This window comes from Mastomys coucha, unplaced genomic scaffold (assembly GCF_008632895.1).
Source record: "Mastomys coucha isolate ucsf_1 unplaced genomic scaffold, UCSF_Mcou_1 pScaffold15, whole genome shotgun sequence".
Classification (NCBI taxonomy): domain Eukaryota; kingdom Metazoa; phylum Chordata; class Mammalia; order Rodentia; family Muridae; genus Mastomys; species Mastomys coucha.
The window spans coordinates 144,851,320-144,868,267 of record NW_022196897.1 but is presented as its reverse complement, the minus strand read 5'-3'; positions in this window follow the sequence as shown (position 1 = coordinate 144,868,267).

The window sequence follows — 16,948 nt, the reverse complement described above, 5'->3', positions numbered from 1 at the left end:
AGATGACACATGGGAGACCCTTTGTAAAACCTTTCACCTACAAATGCACTCCGTAAGAAAAAAGTAAATTGAGGCAGAGTCTCAGGTATCCCAGGCTGGTTTCAGTTCACCAGGTAGCCAAGGATGGCCTTGAACTTCTGATCCTCCCATATCTCTATCTCTCAGGTGCTGGGATTACAGGCAGGTGCTGTCAGGCCATTTTACATTCCATTTTATATAGGAAACATAGCTCTTGGTATACATAACTCTATCATTCAATCCAAACAAAGTTAATGTGCCAACAGCCCATGGCCAATGTACAATGGGACATTGGGCAAAACCCAGTCCAACAAGCAGGGAATTCCCAGAAATGATTCTGTTCTTTACTGGATCCCTCCAAGAATGTCAAAGGATGGTAAGTTCATTACCCATCACACCTTAATATCTCAGTACCCCTCTCCTCTTCCTTCTCTATCCTCCCATCTCTCTGTCTCTCTTCTCTGTCTCTCTCTGCCTCTGTCTCTCTGTCTCTCTGTCTCTGTCTCTCTATCTCTCTTGTCTCTCTCTGTTTCTGTCTCTGTCTCTCTCTGTCTCTGCCTTTCTCTGTCTCTCTGTCTCTCTCTCTCATCATGTACACACTCCCCACTATGCAGGCCTCTCACTTCCTCTCCTCCTCTCTCCCAAGTATACACCATTTCTCTCTATGGAAGAGTGTGGCCTTTAAGATGTACTTTCCAGGTCTCCACTTCTCCATCCATCTTCCCAAGCTATAATTATCTAGACTCTCAAATCCATGTTGCATCTCTGAGACCATGAGCAGAGGAAGTAGGGAGGTCAATTTGAAAGCCTGAAGAATGCCCCAGAAGCCAATGCTCCTCTCTCAGAGGCAAGTGTTGCATGGTGGCAGGTAAACAAACACACACATGCCTAGGCGAAGTTGTACACACCAGAGTGCTGTGGCATAGGTGCATGGCTGTGCACTTGTGCCGTGTGCAAATGCCATCTGCTCTATTAGCACACATGAAGACATACACAGACACCCTTGCACAGGCAGTATTATGTGTGTGCACATGAAAGCACACATGTAAGTCCTTGTGCTTTAATTTGGGGACCCACACACACCTAGGGCACTTGTACTCCGTGTGCCTTGCTTTCCAAGTCTGTGTCACACTGAAAGAGGCCAGGCAAGCAGTGGCTGAGCCAGCCCTCCTTCCCCACACCCCCTCCCTCTCAGTTGCCTCCAGAAACAAAGACAGTTTAGCAAGGAACTCCCCAGCTAAGCGGTTTTTTTAAGACCTTCAGCCTGCAGCCGCTGCGCTGAGCCGAATGTCTCACTTTATTAGTGAGTTTGGCCTTGGGTGTCTGGCTGTTTGATCAATCCTGCTGGGGGTCAGTGATATTTCCTCCCAGGCCCCCCCTGCCCTGCCCTGCCTCCCCTCCACACCTGATGAACAGTGTGCCCCTGGACCGCTGATCACCTATTGATTTTCCAGCCCTCGGCTGCCTCCGCCGCCAGCTGCCATTTCCAGCCCTGTCACAGGGACCACTTGGTGACTAACTGATCCCTGGGTCCCTCCTAAGTCCCCCGCCCCTCACTGCAGACCCAGATTCCACAGCACTGTAGGCTTCGGGCTTAGTGCAATTCTGACCTCTCTCCAGGGCTCTGTGCTGGGCTGTGGATTCCAAATCGAGGCCTTTCTCCGTGGCTCTTCCCATTCTGCCTTAGAGGTCCAGCTTCGTGACCTTGGACAAGTAACCTTACCTTACTTTAGTTCACTTGTAAACCTGGACAATGTAAAAACCCATCCTTCATGGGTCAGTAAAGTGGCTCTTTTGGTAGAGGTCACTTCTTCCAAGTCTAATGACCTGAGTTCAATCCCCAGGAACCCGGTGGTGAAAATTGAGACCTGACTCCCACAAGCGGTCCTTAGACCTCCTTGTGCACAACAACATTACACAACACCACCACTAGTGAGATAAAATAAACAAAAATCTAGTAAAAGTCAGGCAGGCAAGGTAGCAGACACCTCTAATCCCAGCACTCGGGAGGGAGAGGCAGGTCTCTGTGAGTTCCAGGCCAGCCAGTGCTTCCCAGTGATGAAACAAAAAGAAACAAAAGGTACTGAAAAAAATATTAAATAAAAGAATCTTCCCAGCTTGTACATAAAACGGAAGCTCCCATAGCCCGCACTGTGGGACTCTGGGAGTCCGCAGACCTTTCCAGGAAGTCCACAAAACCCAGCCCCCTCTCTGTCTGCCTCTGTTTCTCTCCATTTCTGTCTCTCTGTCTCTGTCTGTCTGTCTCTCGGCCTCTCTCTTTCTCTCTGACAACAAAAACGTTTGAACTCTCAGTGTACTGTTCCAGGAGCATGTGATAGTGCCGAACTTTGGCTGCAGAAAATGGAAGCCCAGCTGTGTCCTGCAACAAGGTGCAGCCACACTTCCTCCCCCGGCATTATGTGTGTTGGAAAATATAGGTGAGTCGTAAAAACGTTATTTGTGTTCACATGCATTTATTATAGCTCTTATAAATAAATTATAAACAAGGATCATTAACCTTTCTGTCTTAATTCCTAAAACAGTGAAGAGTGAGAGATATAAACTGCAGCCACAGAAGCCCACTGAGGTCCTCCGTAACTTGGGAGGGGGGCGGTGGACCCACGCAGACACACATGTATGCAGATGCCTCAGCACATGTAGGCATCCCAGTGGGGAGGCCAGGAATCACCATGTCTGTCATTCCACAGGAGTCATCCATCTTGTTTTTAGAGACTGAGCCTCCTCTTAGGACCTGGGACTTGTCAATTGAGCTGGGCTGCCTGGCCAGCGAGTTCCATGGAGCTCTATGTCCTCGGTGCTGGGATTACAGGCATATCCCACCACACCCAGATTCTTGTATAGCTGCTGGGACCTGAGCTCAGGTCATGCTCAGGTCTCAGATTGGGTTTCTGTTGCTGTGAAAAACGCACAACTAAAAGCGACCTGATGAAGAAGGGGTTCGTTTCAGTTCCACATCACTGTTGATCGCTGAGGGAAGTCTGGGCAGGCACTTGGAAGGAGGCGCTGATGCAGAGGCCGTAGAGATCTGCTTATTACGTTACTTCCCGCTGCAGGTTCAGCCTGCTTTCGTAGAGCACCCAGGACCACCAGCCCAGGGGTTTGGGAGGCATTGTCCCTGGTCAAAAATCTGTTCCCCGAAGCCAAAGGCACGAAGGCGGGGCGGGGCCCCTCTGATGTCTCTGAGGGTCATTCCTGTGACATTCCTGGCTACCCTCCACATCTGGCTCTCCTCACCTTGAGGTCAAGACTCTTCTTTCCCTAGGGAGGAGTCAGTGGCCCTAGCTGTACCTCTTGCTGCAGACGGGCTGGGGGAACAGATGGGACCTCAGCTACTCCTCATTTACCATGTAACACCATCAGGCACAGTGAGAGCCCTTTGATTTGGTCACTTCATCCCACGGACTGCTTCAATAGTTTTAAAAAAAACTGCACCACTATGTTGTAACAAGCAGGACAAGGCATCTTGACAACCGCAGCAAAAGCCAACCCTAAGCTGTGGCTGTGGTCTCTGCACAGGGGCAGCTTGGATCAGATAACCGCTCTGATAACAGCTTTTAAAAAATATTTTTAAAAAACTGAGACCACACCTAAGATGACCCCCAGTCCAGTGCCACATGGGGCATAGCACTCCTGAGACGACCCCAGATGCTCAGAGACCACAGATGCCACCAAGAGGAGCAAGTAAGTGGTGGAGAGATGGAAGAGAAAAAAACAGAAGGATGCAAGCACAGTGAAAGAGAGACCAAACTGGAGACTGGAGGGTAGTGAGGAACAGCCTGATGTGAGTGGTTGGTGATGCCGCCTGGGACCACAGTGGGGTCCTAGACTGTTGTACTGGCTGGTTTTGGGTGCCAACTTGACACAACCTGGAGTTATCACAGAGAAGGGAGCCTCCCTTGAGGAAATGCCTCCATGAGATCCAGCTATAGCTATAAGGCATTTTCTCCATTAGTGATCTAGAGTGGGAGGACCTGTTGTGGGTGGTGCCACCCCTGGGCTGGTAGTCCTGGGTTCTATAAGAAAGCAAGCTGAGGCCTTCAGTCTCAGAATTGACTGGGGTCACGCCGCAATGTTGTCTAATTGTCTTTTTTCTTTTTAATCCTCACTCCTGCGCTGGAGAACCTGTTGACTGACTGAGCGGGCTTGGTCAGATGGCACCTCAACGTCAGAGCTATAGTGATGGACACCGTGGGGATTAGAAGCACATGCAAAGGAAAATAAAGAAGATTTGGGCCAGTGAATAAACCTTGTAGAAGGACAAGGTAATGGTAAAATGTGTTTTGCGTATGTGTTTGGAGCTATGATAAAATCTAGAGAAGTGAAGGTAATTCTTATAGGTGCTTTTAGTCTTTGGATCCTGACTAGAGATAGTTTACACTTGAGACATGAGAGAACAGGTTTGAGAAAAGCAGTCCTCTCCAACTATCTGGGGATGCTTTGGTGAAAGAGAAGAAAAATGAATGTAAGCAGTTTCAGAGCTCTCTTAGGGACAGGAGGAGGTCGGGAGATGTCCTGCCTCCTCTCTGGCACCTCCTGGAGGAATGCTTGGCTCTGGGTCTCTTAGGTAGGATATCTGGGTCCCTTTGGGACATCTAATTCTCTTCCCTCTCTTGTCTGTTGTCTGTCCTTGGCGCATCAATCCTCCATGTCTGTCAAAACTGTCTGATTGTTTGTTGTTCTGTGTTTCATGTTCAAAAGAAAAAATGGTTAAAACTTTATCTATTAGTTGTTCAGCCCTTAATTTAGTTTTAACTCTTTTCAAAAACTAAAGAGAAAAAGAAAAAATAGTCTCAATTGGCCTTTGGAGCCCTACACTTGTAGTTGGGAGTCTACTGTGGCTGGAGAAGCCCTGCTAAAAGGCTGGAGAAGCCCTGCTAGGAGCTGATTGTCTTCAAAAGCTGCTCTTAAAGGGGCCAGGAGCTGATTGTCTTCAAAAGCTGCTCTTAAAGGGGCCAGGAGCTGATTGTCTGCAAAAGCTGCTCTTAAAGGGGTCAGCAACTTTTTGGCTTCTATGGTAAGGGAACTGATGGCTGTTTTTCCTAGAAAAATCTCTGTGCCTGCGATTATTGGATTCATCAGGTGACAAGGTGCTCCTCTCTTGAAATTACTAATTGAATTAGCTAGAAAAATTAGGAATTTTACCTGGTTTAAATAAGTAAATGTATGCAGCCTTTTCATTTTTGTTTCTGACTGATTTTAAAAGTATAAATATGTTCTGCATGTCTTGGTTATAGATTATTGGTATAAGTTATTGGGTATGATTAAAAGTTTGTAACACTGGTAACAAAAAGTTGGCTTAAAACTGGTAATGGATTAGAGTAATTCAGAACTACAACACGTGGCATGAGCCAACACAAGGAAACAGGTCTCTAAGATACGGCTAAATTGGGTAATATTTTGTGTAATTCTTATCCTAGAAAACAGACGTATAGATAGGCTTTACAACAGTGTCTTTTGAGGTATTGGAAGCTGCATTGTCTGTGTTTCGTGTGCAGGAACAGCGACCCAAACTTTGTAGCAAGGGGGTAACTCACTTGGTGTTTTTGGGGAGATTGGATTGATTGTTGGGGGTTGAGTTTTGCTTTCCAACATTCTGGCGTGCTCTGGGCCACTGTCTCAGAATGACCCAGGCTCACTAACTGCAGTTCAAAAGTAGGGAGACACTTAAAAATTTTGTAATGCAAATGTAATGTTTTTGGTGTTGATTTTAAGGAGAATGGATTGTTTACACTGTTAATTGGGCATTGCTTTCCAAGGTTATGATTATGCTCTAATATTACAAAAGAAACTTAAAAATTATGGCGAAACTGCCAATGTTCCACTGGCTGCAGTTTGCACTGCAAGCTCAGGATTCTTAACTCACCCATATTTTGTAATTAGGATTATTGCAAGAGTAATAATAGTTAAAAACAACTGTGGCCAGTATTGGCCTGCTGCTCCTTTTAAAAACAAGCTTTATTGGATACAGTAGTAGAAGGAAAATTTAACCCCCCAAGGTTGGAAAGGAGATCTCAGTGAGAATTTATTTGTTATCAAACAGGCTCCTGATAAACTGTTTCAAGGAGTTTGTACTGCTAAAAACAGATAGTAGAATTTTTGGAGACCCTCAAGAAGGGTTCCTTTTGTTACAATTTGTCCTATAAGAATGTAAATGTAGCTCTCTGTGACCATCCAACCATACAAAGCAAACATATCTAGATATCTTTGTGTTGAAATTAGGCCCTCATACAATCAGAGTCTAGCAATGTGTGCTGCCTTGCAGGGGACTACAGTATGTACAAGCAATGCTTTCATAGCACCAAGGTTCTAAAAAATGTTTTGAGTATAAATCATTTTTAAAAAGATTGTCCAAATATGATAAAAAAAGATATTGTAGGTAGTAAAGAGAGGGTCTCTGGGAGGAGGTGGGGTACAAAAGGGAAACAAGAATGTGATTTAATTCTATTTACTTAAAATGTTTTTAAATGTTAACAAATTCAGATAAATTGAAATCATGTAACTTTTCTCATCATAATGCAATAAAAGTTTAAAAAGAAAAAGAAAAGAAGAAAAAAACATTGTCCAAAAATTAGAGCTATAGGCAGACAGTAGAATTGTTCCCCTGGAATCTGTCCTCACTGCGGAGTGGCCTCAGCAAAGTTTGTAAGACATTTCCTTTATTTTACAAACCCTGCCTAGAGAAGTTTTTGTGGCCTCACCTCTCCTTGTCTCCAGGGAATTGTTTTTAAGACAAAACAGCATTATCGCAGATCTATCCAGGTATTGTTCAATTTTTTTTTTTTTTCTGTTTTTCAAGACACGGTTTCTCTGTATAGCCCTGGCTGTCCTGGAACTCACTCTGTAGACCAGGCTGGCCTCAAACTCAGAAATCCACCTGCCTCTACCTCCCAAATGCTGGGATTAAAGGCATGCGCCATCACTGCCCAGCTCAAAATAAAATTTAAATTTAAGATTTATGAAAGGTCAATGAGGCTGTGGAATTTATAGAGGCATTACAATCTGGCCTACCTATTTCATATAAAACTATTGTGTATTTAGAAGGTTGGGGTTTTTTCCTCTGCATCCTGGTATTTGTAAAGGGTTTGCTTCTAGTGAGTTTGTAATCATTGGAAAGTTTTGCCTGCAGGAATGGCTAATAGTCTTACATTATGTAAAAAAAAAAATTGTCTCTGCTTCAGTACAAGAAGCTAGAACTTTGAATTTTTTAGTATATGTTTATTATCTAATCCCTCTAAAAAGAAATTTTACTACCTTTGCTCTTATACCACGAGCTTTAAAAATTTTGGAGTAGCTGTTGCTCCAGAAAAGAACATTAATGTGGATTCATCTTTTCTCATCTCCAAGTAAAGTTTTAACATCCTATTATGAAGCTGTTGTGGTGTTAATAAAGAATTACAGGATAAAATCACAAAAGTATTTTGGAAAGAATGTCTTAAAAACCTGATGAGACATCTATTCCTTGTTTCAAACAGCAATTAAATTGGTTACTGCAGAACATTGATTGATATTTGGCCTATTACATAGCAAATTTTTTAGGCAAAATTGATAACCATTATCCAAAAGACAAGTTATTGCAATTTGCCTCTATGCATCCTTTTGTATTCCCTACAAATTTACACATGCAATGCAGCCCATAGAAAATGCACTGACTGTATTTACAGATGGCTCATCTAATGGGAAGGCAGCAAATGTGATTGGATCACATGTTCATCCTCTTGAGTTTCCCCTGCTTCAGCACAAATAATTGAACTACATGCTGTAACCATTGTTTTTAAAATGTTGAAAAATCAAGCTTTTAATTTGTATACTGATAGCCAATATATAGTTCATGGTTTACAATTACATGAAACTGTTCCTTTTTTAGATACTGCTAATTCTCAATTTTTGCAATTATTTATGCAAATACAACTCAATTTAAGAGAACATACAGTTCCTTATTTTGTAGGTCATTTAAGAGCTCATACTGGATTGCCTGGACCCCTTAGTGAGGGCGATGCCACAGCAGATTTGTATACCAAGCAGATCATAGGCCTTACGCAGTTGGCCAAACAATCTCATTCTTTACATCATCAAAATAGTAATAGCTTTGAGACAGCAATTTGGTATTTCTAGAGAATATGCACATCAAATTGTAAACAATTATCCTGAATGTCCTCAATTTCTACCTGTACCACATAATGGTGTTAATCCTCAAGGACTTATACCTAATCAATTATGACAAATGGATGTTACTCATATTTTTGATTTTAGAAAATTAAAATTGTATATGTGACTATTGACACCTTTTCAGGAGAAGCAACTAAAAATGTAATTAGTCATTGCCTATATTGTTTTTCTATGCTAGTTGTTCCAAGACAGATAACAGAACTGGCTATTACAGTCAAGCATTTGAGATGTTTTGTTGACAATTTAGCATTACCCATATTACTGGGATTCCTTATAATCCTCAAGGGCAAAGTATTGAGAAACAAGTATTGTGGAATTTTAAAACAATATCTTCATAAAATAAAAAAGGGGGAGTTATATCTCCATACACCACAAATTTATTTAAATCATGCTCTTTTTATTTTAAAATTTTGAATTTTCAATGCCAAGGAACTCTCTGAGTGTCTATGGCACCCTACAACCAGACATACTTATGCTTAGGTGAAATGGAAGGATCTACATACTGGCACATGGCATGGTCCTGATCAGGTATTTAATATGGGGAAGAGGGCATGTTTGTGTTTTTTGCCCAGGATGCTGAAGGAGCATGGTAGATACCAGAATGATTGGTGTGACATGCTGATGCTGAGACAAAGAATGATGCTGACGTGAGCTTTCAGAGTGCCCTGACAGTGGTGACTGGGACGCTGTACTGGGCATATGTTCCTGACCCAACTTTGCTTGCCTATATCCCAGAGTGGACAAGCTGCCTTACTTCAAGCTTTGACCTTGTGGGACAGAGAACATGGAGACTGGAAACTGCCTTCAAAAACTTAATCAAAAAGAAGTTAGGATGACTCTTCTCTTTCCTTTAATGTGACCAGTTATTCTGACTCAATCATGGACTGGTCTATTAATCAATCCAATATTGGAAATAACAGTCTTCATTTGGAAGGCTGGCTCTGGACATTTTTAGAGACATTTGAAAGTTAGCTGCAGTTCTCTGTGATGTTATGTTAGCAATAGATAAAATTGGGACAGGATCTGGATTTCAGACAAATGTTAGTGCATGTGTTAAGGCTCCCAATCTTGTATTGATTGCACTCTTTCCAATTGTGCTAGTGTATTGAAACCTGGCATGTCTGTTATGGTGGTCTATCAACCAGCTTTTGTTTTATTGCCTGTGAATATTACAGGACCTTGGTATTCTGAAAAAAGCTTGCAGGTTATGGAAGAAGTAAGTCAGGCTTTAAGTAGAAAAAAGAAGATAGTAGGCTTGATTATTGCTGGTATAGCAGCTTTAATTACATTGATAGCTAGCACCACTGTCTCTGCAATTGCTTTGACACAAGAAGTAAGATAGCTACTTTTGTTAACCATTTTTCAAAAAAATGTTACTAGTGTTATGAGCACTCAAGAGGATTTAGATAGGCATTTGGAACAACGGATTGATGCTCTTTATGATATTATTCAAATTGTTGGAGAGGAGGTTCAGAGTAGGAAGCCATCTCGAGTGTCATGCTAAATACCAATGGATTTGTGTTACTTCTAAAATTTACAATGAGAGGCACGATAATTGGGAAAGGGTTCAAAGACACTTGCAGTGTGTTTGGCATAATTCCAACACCTCTCTGGATGTTTTAACTTTGCATACTAAGATTATGAATTTAAAGAATGCTGCTCTGCTGAGCTTTGATAGTGCTGATATTACTGGTAAAATTGTTCGTGGCCTGAAGCCAGTATTTCCATCTTGGTCAAGCCTCAAGAATGGCTTATATGGCTTATCGTGCTAGCCCTTCTTGTCCTGGGAATACTTTTGTTCCTGCCCATCATGTTAAAGCTTGCCTTTAACAACATCAACATGTTGGCAGCCCAAGTACATGGCTTGAAACTAAGAATGAACCCCCAAACAGAGTTATTAACAGGCCGGCAAGCCAGAGAGATGGGTAAGAATTCTGCACAGACCCTTACCAACCTAAGACAGAGGCATGTACCAAAAGTGTTTTAATAAACACTAAAAGGCCATGTTTGTTCATATAACACAAACAAGCTGTGTGTGTCTTGAAGATGGGTAAGGAAGGCATTCTTGTCAGAACAACCTAAGACAGGCTCAGCCTTGTTTATGAATAAAAAAAGGGGGGGGATGTGGAGAGACTTTTTGGGTGCTGATATTGGCCTAGGACAAGAAAATGGGCTTCAGGCAGGAATCTGACATTGGCCATGATAAGGAAGTAAGTTTTGGCAAGAATCTAACTTTAGGCTACAATTGGGAAGTAGGTTAAGGCAGGAATTTTAATCTTAGGGTGGCACAAGAGAAGTAGGCTTCAGGCAAGATTTTGGGCTAGGACGATGAAGTGGGCTCAAGTATTTTGGTCATTATGACAAGCCCTTTTAAACACTGTCACAAGAGCGATCATGGGACTCTGCTTACTGCCTGCCTTGCTAGTTCCTTATTGTACTGCTCGCCCTTAATACCTGCATATAATTAAAATGGCTTAAATAAAATTTGCCTTCAGTCTCAGAATTGACTGGGGCCACACTAAAAAAAATAAAATAAAAAATAAAAATAAAAAAGCAACCTGAGCAAGCCATTAGGAGTAAGTCAGTAAGCAGCACCTCTCCATGGCCTCTGCATCAGCTCCTGCCTCCAAGTTCCTGCCCTGTGTGAGTTCCTGTCTTGACTCCCTTTGGTGATGATCAACAATGTGGAAGTGTAAGCTGAATAAACCCTTTCCTCCCCAACTTGCTTCTTGGTCATGATGTTTTGTGCAGGAATACAAACTCCGACTAAGACATCTGTGCTGCCACCAAGGGCCATGTCTGGGTCTACAGCCTTGCAGCAAAAGAGGTATGTTAGCACCAAAGGCTAGGAGGACATCCCTAGTCTGCATCCATGTTGATATCTGAGAGCTGTGCAGAGCTGGCCGCACCACTTGTCTGGACATTGTGGAAGGGCTGGCCCCAAAGGCAGGAGACAAGGAGAGCCGGCACCTCCCTTTGCCATGTGCAGCACTAGGGAGAATGGGAGCAGACCTCACTCAGGAAGCTGAGTAGAGCTGGACCTGGCTGGGAGAGGGTTTCAGGTGAGCCATCTCAAGGGTGTGAGTGCAGGAGAGCTGGTCTTGCCATTCATCTGCTGTGTGTTGGCATGGGCAAGGGAGAGGTGCCCTCTGGCCTCAAGCTGCACCTACCGTTACTTCATGTGGGCAATGGGAATTGAACTTGGTTCTCTAGATGAGCAAGCAGTACATGTTCTTAACCACTGAACCACTTCTCCCACCTCCAATCACAACTTTAAGCAGGACTCCTGGGCAGGTGCCCAGCCTCCTGTTGCAGGGGCCCCTCCCCAAATTCTCTGCTCCTTAAGGCTACAGGAGGGGGGGGGTCTTTGATGGACAGAGACACTGGCCAAACCTGGAGTGATCCGAACACCCCACCCGGGTACCTTCATTCCACCTGCTGCTCTTTGTCCTGTGGAAGGCCCAGGCAGTAAATGCAAACGCTTGCTGGTAGTCTTAGATTTCTGCTGTGGTTATCACAGTGAGAGGATGCATGCATCCCTCTATGAGCTGCTGAAGATTAAGGGCCTGGTTGGTAATGTCCGTGGCAGTGCCATGTGCTAGGACTCCTCGATAGAGGTGGCATTCAGATCTGAGCAGGCCTTAAGTCTTGGGCGGGAAACCCAAGTCTGGCTTCTAGACTATGCGGCTCCAGACGCACAAACACGGAGTACCAGCGACCCCTGCTGGCCTCTTGGTGAAGTGCATGCCCAGGGCATCCATGCTGCAGACTGGTCAGCAACACTAGCGGGCCTGGCATAGGGAACGCAGCTGCGGAGGCCTACCCATCAATGCAGAAAGCCTCAACCAGAGCTGCACCTGTCCTGAGTTGTCCGTGGACATTTTCTGCAACCCCAGATACCAGTGTGTCGCCTTGACCTGGAAGAGCCTTCAGAGGTCATGGCTGTTGCACAAAATTGTGCAAACTGACATCCCAAGAATGAGCCTTGGAATTCCCCCAGGAGGCTCCACCTCAGCTCTTGGATGGTTAGCCAGGGGTAACGCCACCCCCAGAACAGCAGAGATCTCCATGTGGCAGAGATCTCTATGGTTCCAGGCCCAGTGCCCTACACCAGCTTGATGACCTCTCACAGTTGCTGCCCTACACTGCACCCCCAAACTTGGAAGCACAAAACATTTTGTCATCATCATAGTCACCAGGAATTAGACAGTGGCAATAGGATGGTGTCCTGCCTACTGAGGGCCAATCGGGCTGGGTTTGAAAGGACTGGGTGGGACCCACTTCCAGAGTGACATACTAGCTCCTGGGCAGGAAAGTGTGGTTAATGTTGATGTCTTCTAAGACTGGTCTTACCAACATTCTAGTAGTATACTACTGGCCAGCTCAGGGGTGGCTGGATGTCCCAGCAATGACCTTTTGTGGCCCAGTCACAAGACAGCATCACTTGACATCCCTCCATGAATCAAAATAGTCACAAGCCTGCAAGAACCTGAGGAGGCTGACAGACCCAACTCTGCCTTATCATGGGAAGACCACTGGGGAGTCTGCAGCTGTTATACAGAACACAGCATGCATAGGCACCTGAGCAGCTCTCCACTCTGGCCTTGTGGTCTGAACAAGATGGTTCCTGAAACTTGTGCCCAGTTCCCTCCAAGCCCTGATGTTCCCGCCTGGAGCTCAGAATTGGTCCCTCTGTGCTTGCGGAGGAAAAGGGGACCAAGAATTGCCCTGGACCAGATGCAACAGTGGATGGCTGTGGGGGCGGGGCGTAGAAAGGGAGCTGGGAGACGCCTTAAGTCACAACAAGGTTTGACTTACTGGCCCCAGCTTCTCACATGTATGTGCACGTGTGCATGTGTGGGTGGGCACGCATGAAGGTCAGGGGGCAAGATCAAGTGTTTATCCTCAGAATCCTGTCCACCTCCTTAGATACTGTCTCTCATGAACCTGGAGCTAAGCAATTAGGATAGACTGGATGGTCAGTGAGCCTTGTTATACATACCACCACACCTAGCATACACACACACACACACACACACACACACACATACACAGGCCCTGGGGGTGAACTCAGGTCCTCACGCTGACAATGCTATTTCTAACTCTGAATGCTTACAAGCAAGGGAGGGTGACAAGCATGCATGCAATAAAGGGGAACTGGCTCCTTAGCTGCTTCAGTCCCTCACATCTACCAGATTTCCAGGAAAAGGGACCAAAACTTGTGAGACGAGTCGTGACACCTATTGGCCAGCAGAGGGCAGCACAGTGCCGCTCTGCAGCATTAGAAGCTGAGCTAGTGGATGGGTGGAAGCTGGGGTGGGATCAGAACCTCCACATCTCTGGGAAGGATGGGCTGCAGCCTGATCCAGCATGTGAGTGCCCCGGAGGCAAGGGTTGTATTTCTCCAGCCTACTACACAGGAACATTTTGTCTGACTGCCAGGATGAGTGAATGTACTGTGTGTGTGTGTGTGTGTGTGTGTGTGTGTGTCATAGTTATATCCCATACATAAGCACTTAGTATGCCAAGTATCCATGTGCCTGACCAGATAGAGTTTAAGGGTATCTACATACCAGGCTTGTTCCTGGGGACTTGAGTAATGTGTCTGTGTGAGCATATCCTGTAGCTACCATTTGCCCAGGGTGACCAGCAGCTCCACTTGGAAGTGTTCCCCATTAAAGACTTGGTGTCATAATAGCATGGACCAGGGTGCCCCACTATGGGCCCTTGGGGACCCCTCCCAGACATATTCCTCCCTCTGCTCAGCCCCAGTTACCTCTAGCCCCTGCCCACCCTGATGGCCCATCATTGCACTTGAACCCCCTGCCCATCCGGATGGCCCATCATTTCACTTGATCTCCCTGACCATCTGGATGGCCCATCATTGCACTCGATCCTTTCCTGGATGTCTTTTCTTCTTGGAGGAGACCTGGGGACCCAGAGATCCTGGCACCAGAGAGTTTGGCTAAGGTAATGGAGGAGGTTCAGCAGTAGCCTTCTAGGACACATTTGGACTTAAGAGGTAGCAGGGAGTCTTGCCTACTGAGCAAACTCAGGGCCAGGGCTTCTGGAACCCAATGTAGCACTAGCGCAAACGGAGGACCAAGGGGAAGTTAATACTGTCTTCCTTACTTAATAGATAGAAACCCGACCCAAAGATAAACAGTGTGGAGTCAAGGTTTACAAAGTAACTGGCTGGCTGGGACTTCAACCTAGGACTTCTGAACACTGCTACTCTCCTTGCTGGGATTAAAATACTGAACAAAAGCAATTTAGGAAAGGCTTGACTCACAGCCCATGGGGTAAAGGCATGTCAGTGGGAGCAAGCTGCATCCTGTCAGGAAGTAGAGATGAGCATTTATTTGTGCTTGTCCCCTTTCTTCTTACTACTCAGTCTGGAACTCCGGTCCACAAGATGGTCCCACGGGATGGTCATTTAGGGTGGGGCCTTTCTTCCTCACTTAAAGCCTTCTGGAAATGCTCACATAGACATAGTAAGGCATGAGAATCATGCCATATAATTCTCAGTCTTGTCAAGCTGACCCTGAAGATAACCAACCCAGGCATGGGACAGACAATACTCAATTTATGATGAAATTCTGGAAAAACCTAGTCCACAGGACCAAAAGCAGAACCACAGCGCCAGAAACAGGGCACCATGTTGGGATGGGGGTGACTACAAAGATCACCAGGGAACGTTTTAGGTGCCTGATTCTTATGACCAATAGCAGTGCACTGTCAAAACTCAGTGGCTACCCAACGAAATGAGTGTTTCTTATAAGTATCCCTCGTTAAAAGTTAGGGCTTGGGGCCAGCAAGACAAAGGGCTGGGTGTCCATGCGGGTTTAAAGCGCCACTCCCATCTTGAAGCTACCATCCATTTTATTGCCTCCTGTTTGGAAACATATCGAGAGAAACTGGGCCCACGGAAACCCCACAAGATCCCATTAGTGCCAGTGGTCTGTTTATTCATGAACATGACAAAGGCTTTTCCAAGGAGTTCACTCCTACCCAGAGGTTAGTGCCAGCCCTGCCGCTGTTTGCTGGCTTTCAGACTACAGGTGGAAACTAACTCCACCCTGCTGGTACAGACAAAAAAAAAAAAAAGAGGTATCTGAGTAACATTTTAACACTGCTGTGTCTGTAAACACTGCCAGCTCTTCTATCCACGGTAGATGCAACTCCTGCCAAACTGAACAGTGATTCAGGAGCAAACAGATCGCTAAAGCCAATCCCATGATCTCCAAGCCCACGGGTCAGAATGAATGTGTGTCCCAAATGTCAGTGACCTTCCGGATGAGCAGGGGCAGGGGGGTTGTGTACACCTTTGTTTGTGGCCAAGTGCACGTGTGACCACATACACAACTGTCTGCACATGGACCAGAGAAGGTAGCTCCAGGTGGCCCATAAACCCTAACAATCTTTCTGTCTCCACCCAGCACAGCACTGGGTTTACAGGCCTGTATGCAGCCCTGCCTAGCTTTTTATGTGAGTGCTGAGATCTGAGCACATCGATTACCCAATGAGCCATCTCTCCAGCCCCAAGAGGCTCCCCCTTCCACACATTTGTTTGATCATAGCATTCCTATCACCGGGCTTGGTTCTCCTTGCTTTGCCCCTTCTACGATCTCAGCACCGCCTATGATGGGCCTGTGCTGTCTGTCACATCCGTCTCCTGATTTCCCACTCAGCTGTTTCCGAGTCTTTTACTGTATGCAGTGTGAATGTGTACTTCACAGCACACCTTTGGTGTCATCCTCTACATTGCCCTTGCACACCCTCCCCCAACCACCCAGTCGCTCTGGGGGGAGCACCCTGCCACACACCTGCTGTGGACCCCGGGAGGACTGGGTAGAAATGCACCAGAAGCGGGCATTCTGAGCCTGTAGGGCATGCACTGGCTGAGATGCGCTGATTATGACTAGCGCCACTCTACCCACACACAAGCTACCACGGTCTGCTCACCGACCATGCCAAGGGATGTCTTAGCACATTTCTCTGGTGGTGCCTGACTTGGTTTTCTGGCCTCCAGATCTGTCTATATGAACCGCTTGCTCTGCCTTTCACCCATTTCCTACTGAGGTCATCTTTCCCTGACTTACAGGAATGCTTTGTGTGCTCCTGACACCTAACCCTTGGCAGTGTCACCCCACTGCAGGTGCCATCTTCCAGGGTCTGGACCTCCATGCAGGCCCCTGCGAACTCCTAAAGCCAGCTCAGCTAAGACAGAAGAGAAGGGCTAAAGAGAAGACGGGAAATTAAATGCTGGTTCAAATTCCACATACTAAATGGAACAAAATATTTACAGGGCCATAGAAAAACTACATAGACCCTTTCTGTACTTCAGTGTTCCAATAAAAGAAACAAATGAGTGTACGAAAGACCTACCAGCTAAAATGAATGTTACCAAAGAATATGTTAAAACAATATAAAATAATCTACCCATGGGCTTATATTGAAAACTTCATGCTACAGGGAAATGACACAAAAGTTGGGGGCTTGGAAAGGGGGAGGGGTAAAGACAGCAGTCGAGGGGCAGAGCCAACATTCTACATGTGCCTGAGATGGGACCTTAAAGTAGAACGAGGGCTGGGAGGTGGCTCAGGAGGTAAATATGTTTGCCCTTGAAGTTCGAGGACTGGGTTCAGATCCTTAGAACCCACATAAAGCTGCCAGGGTACCATGCATCGCATTGGTAATCCCAGAACTCCCACAGAGATGAACCTGGGGAACGTGGGGACAG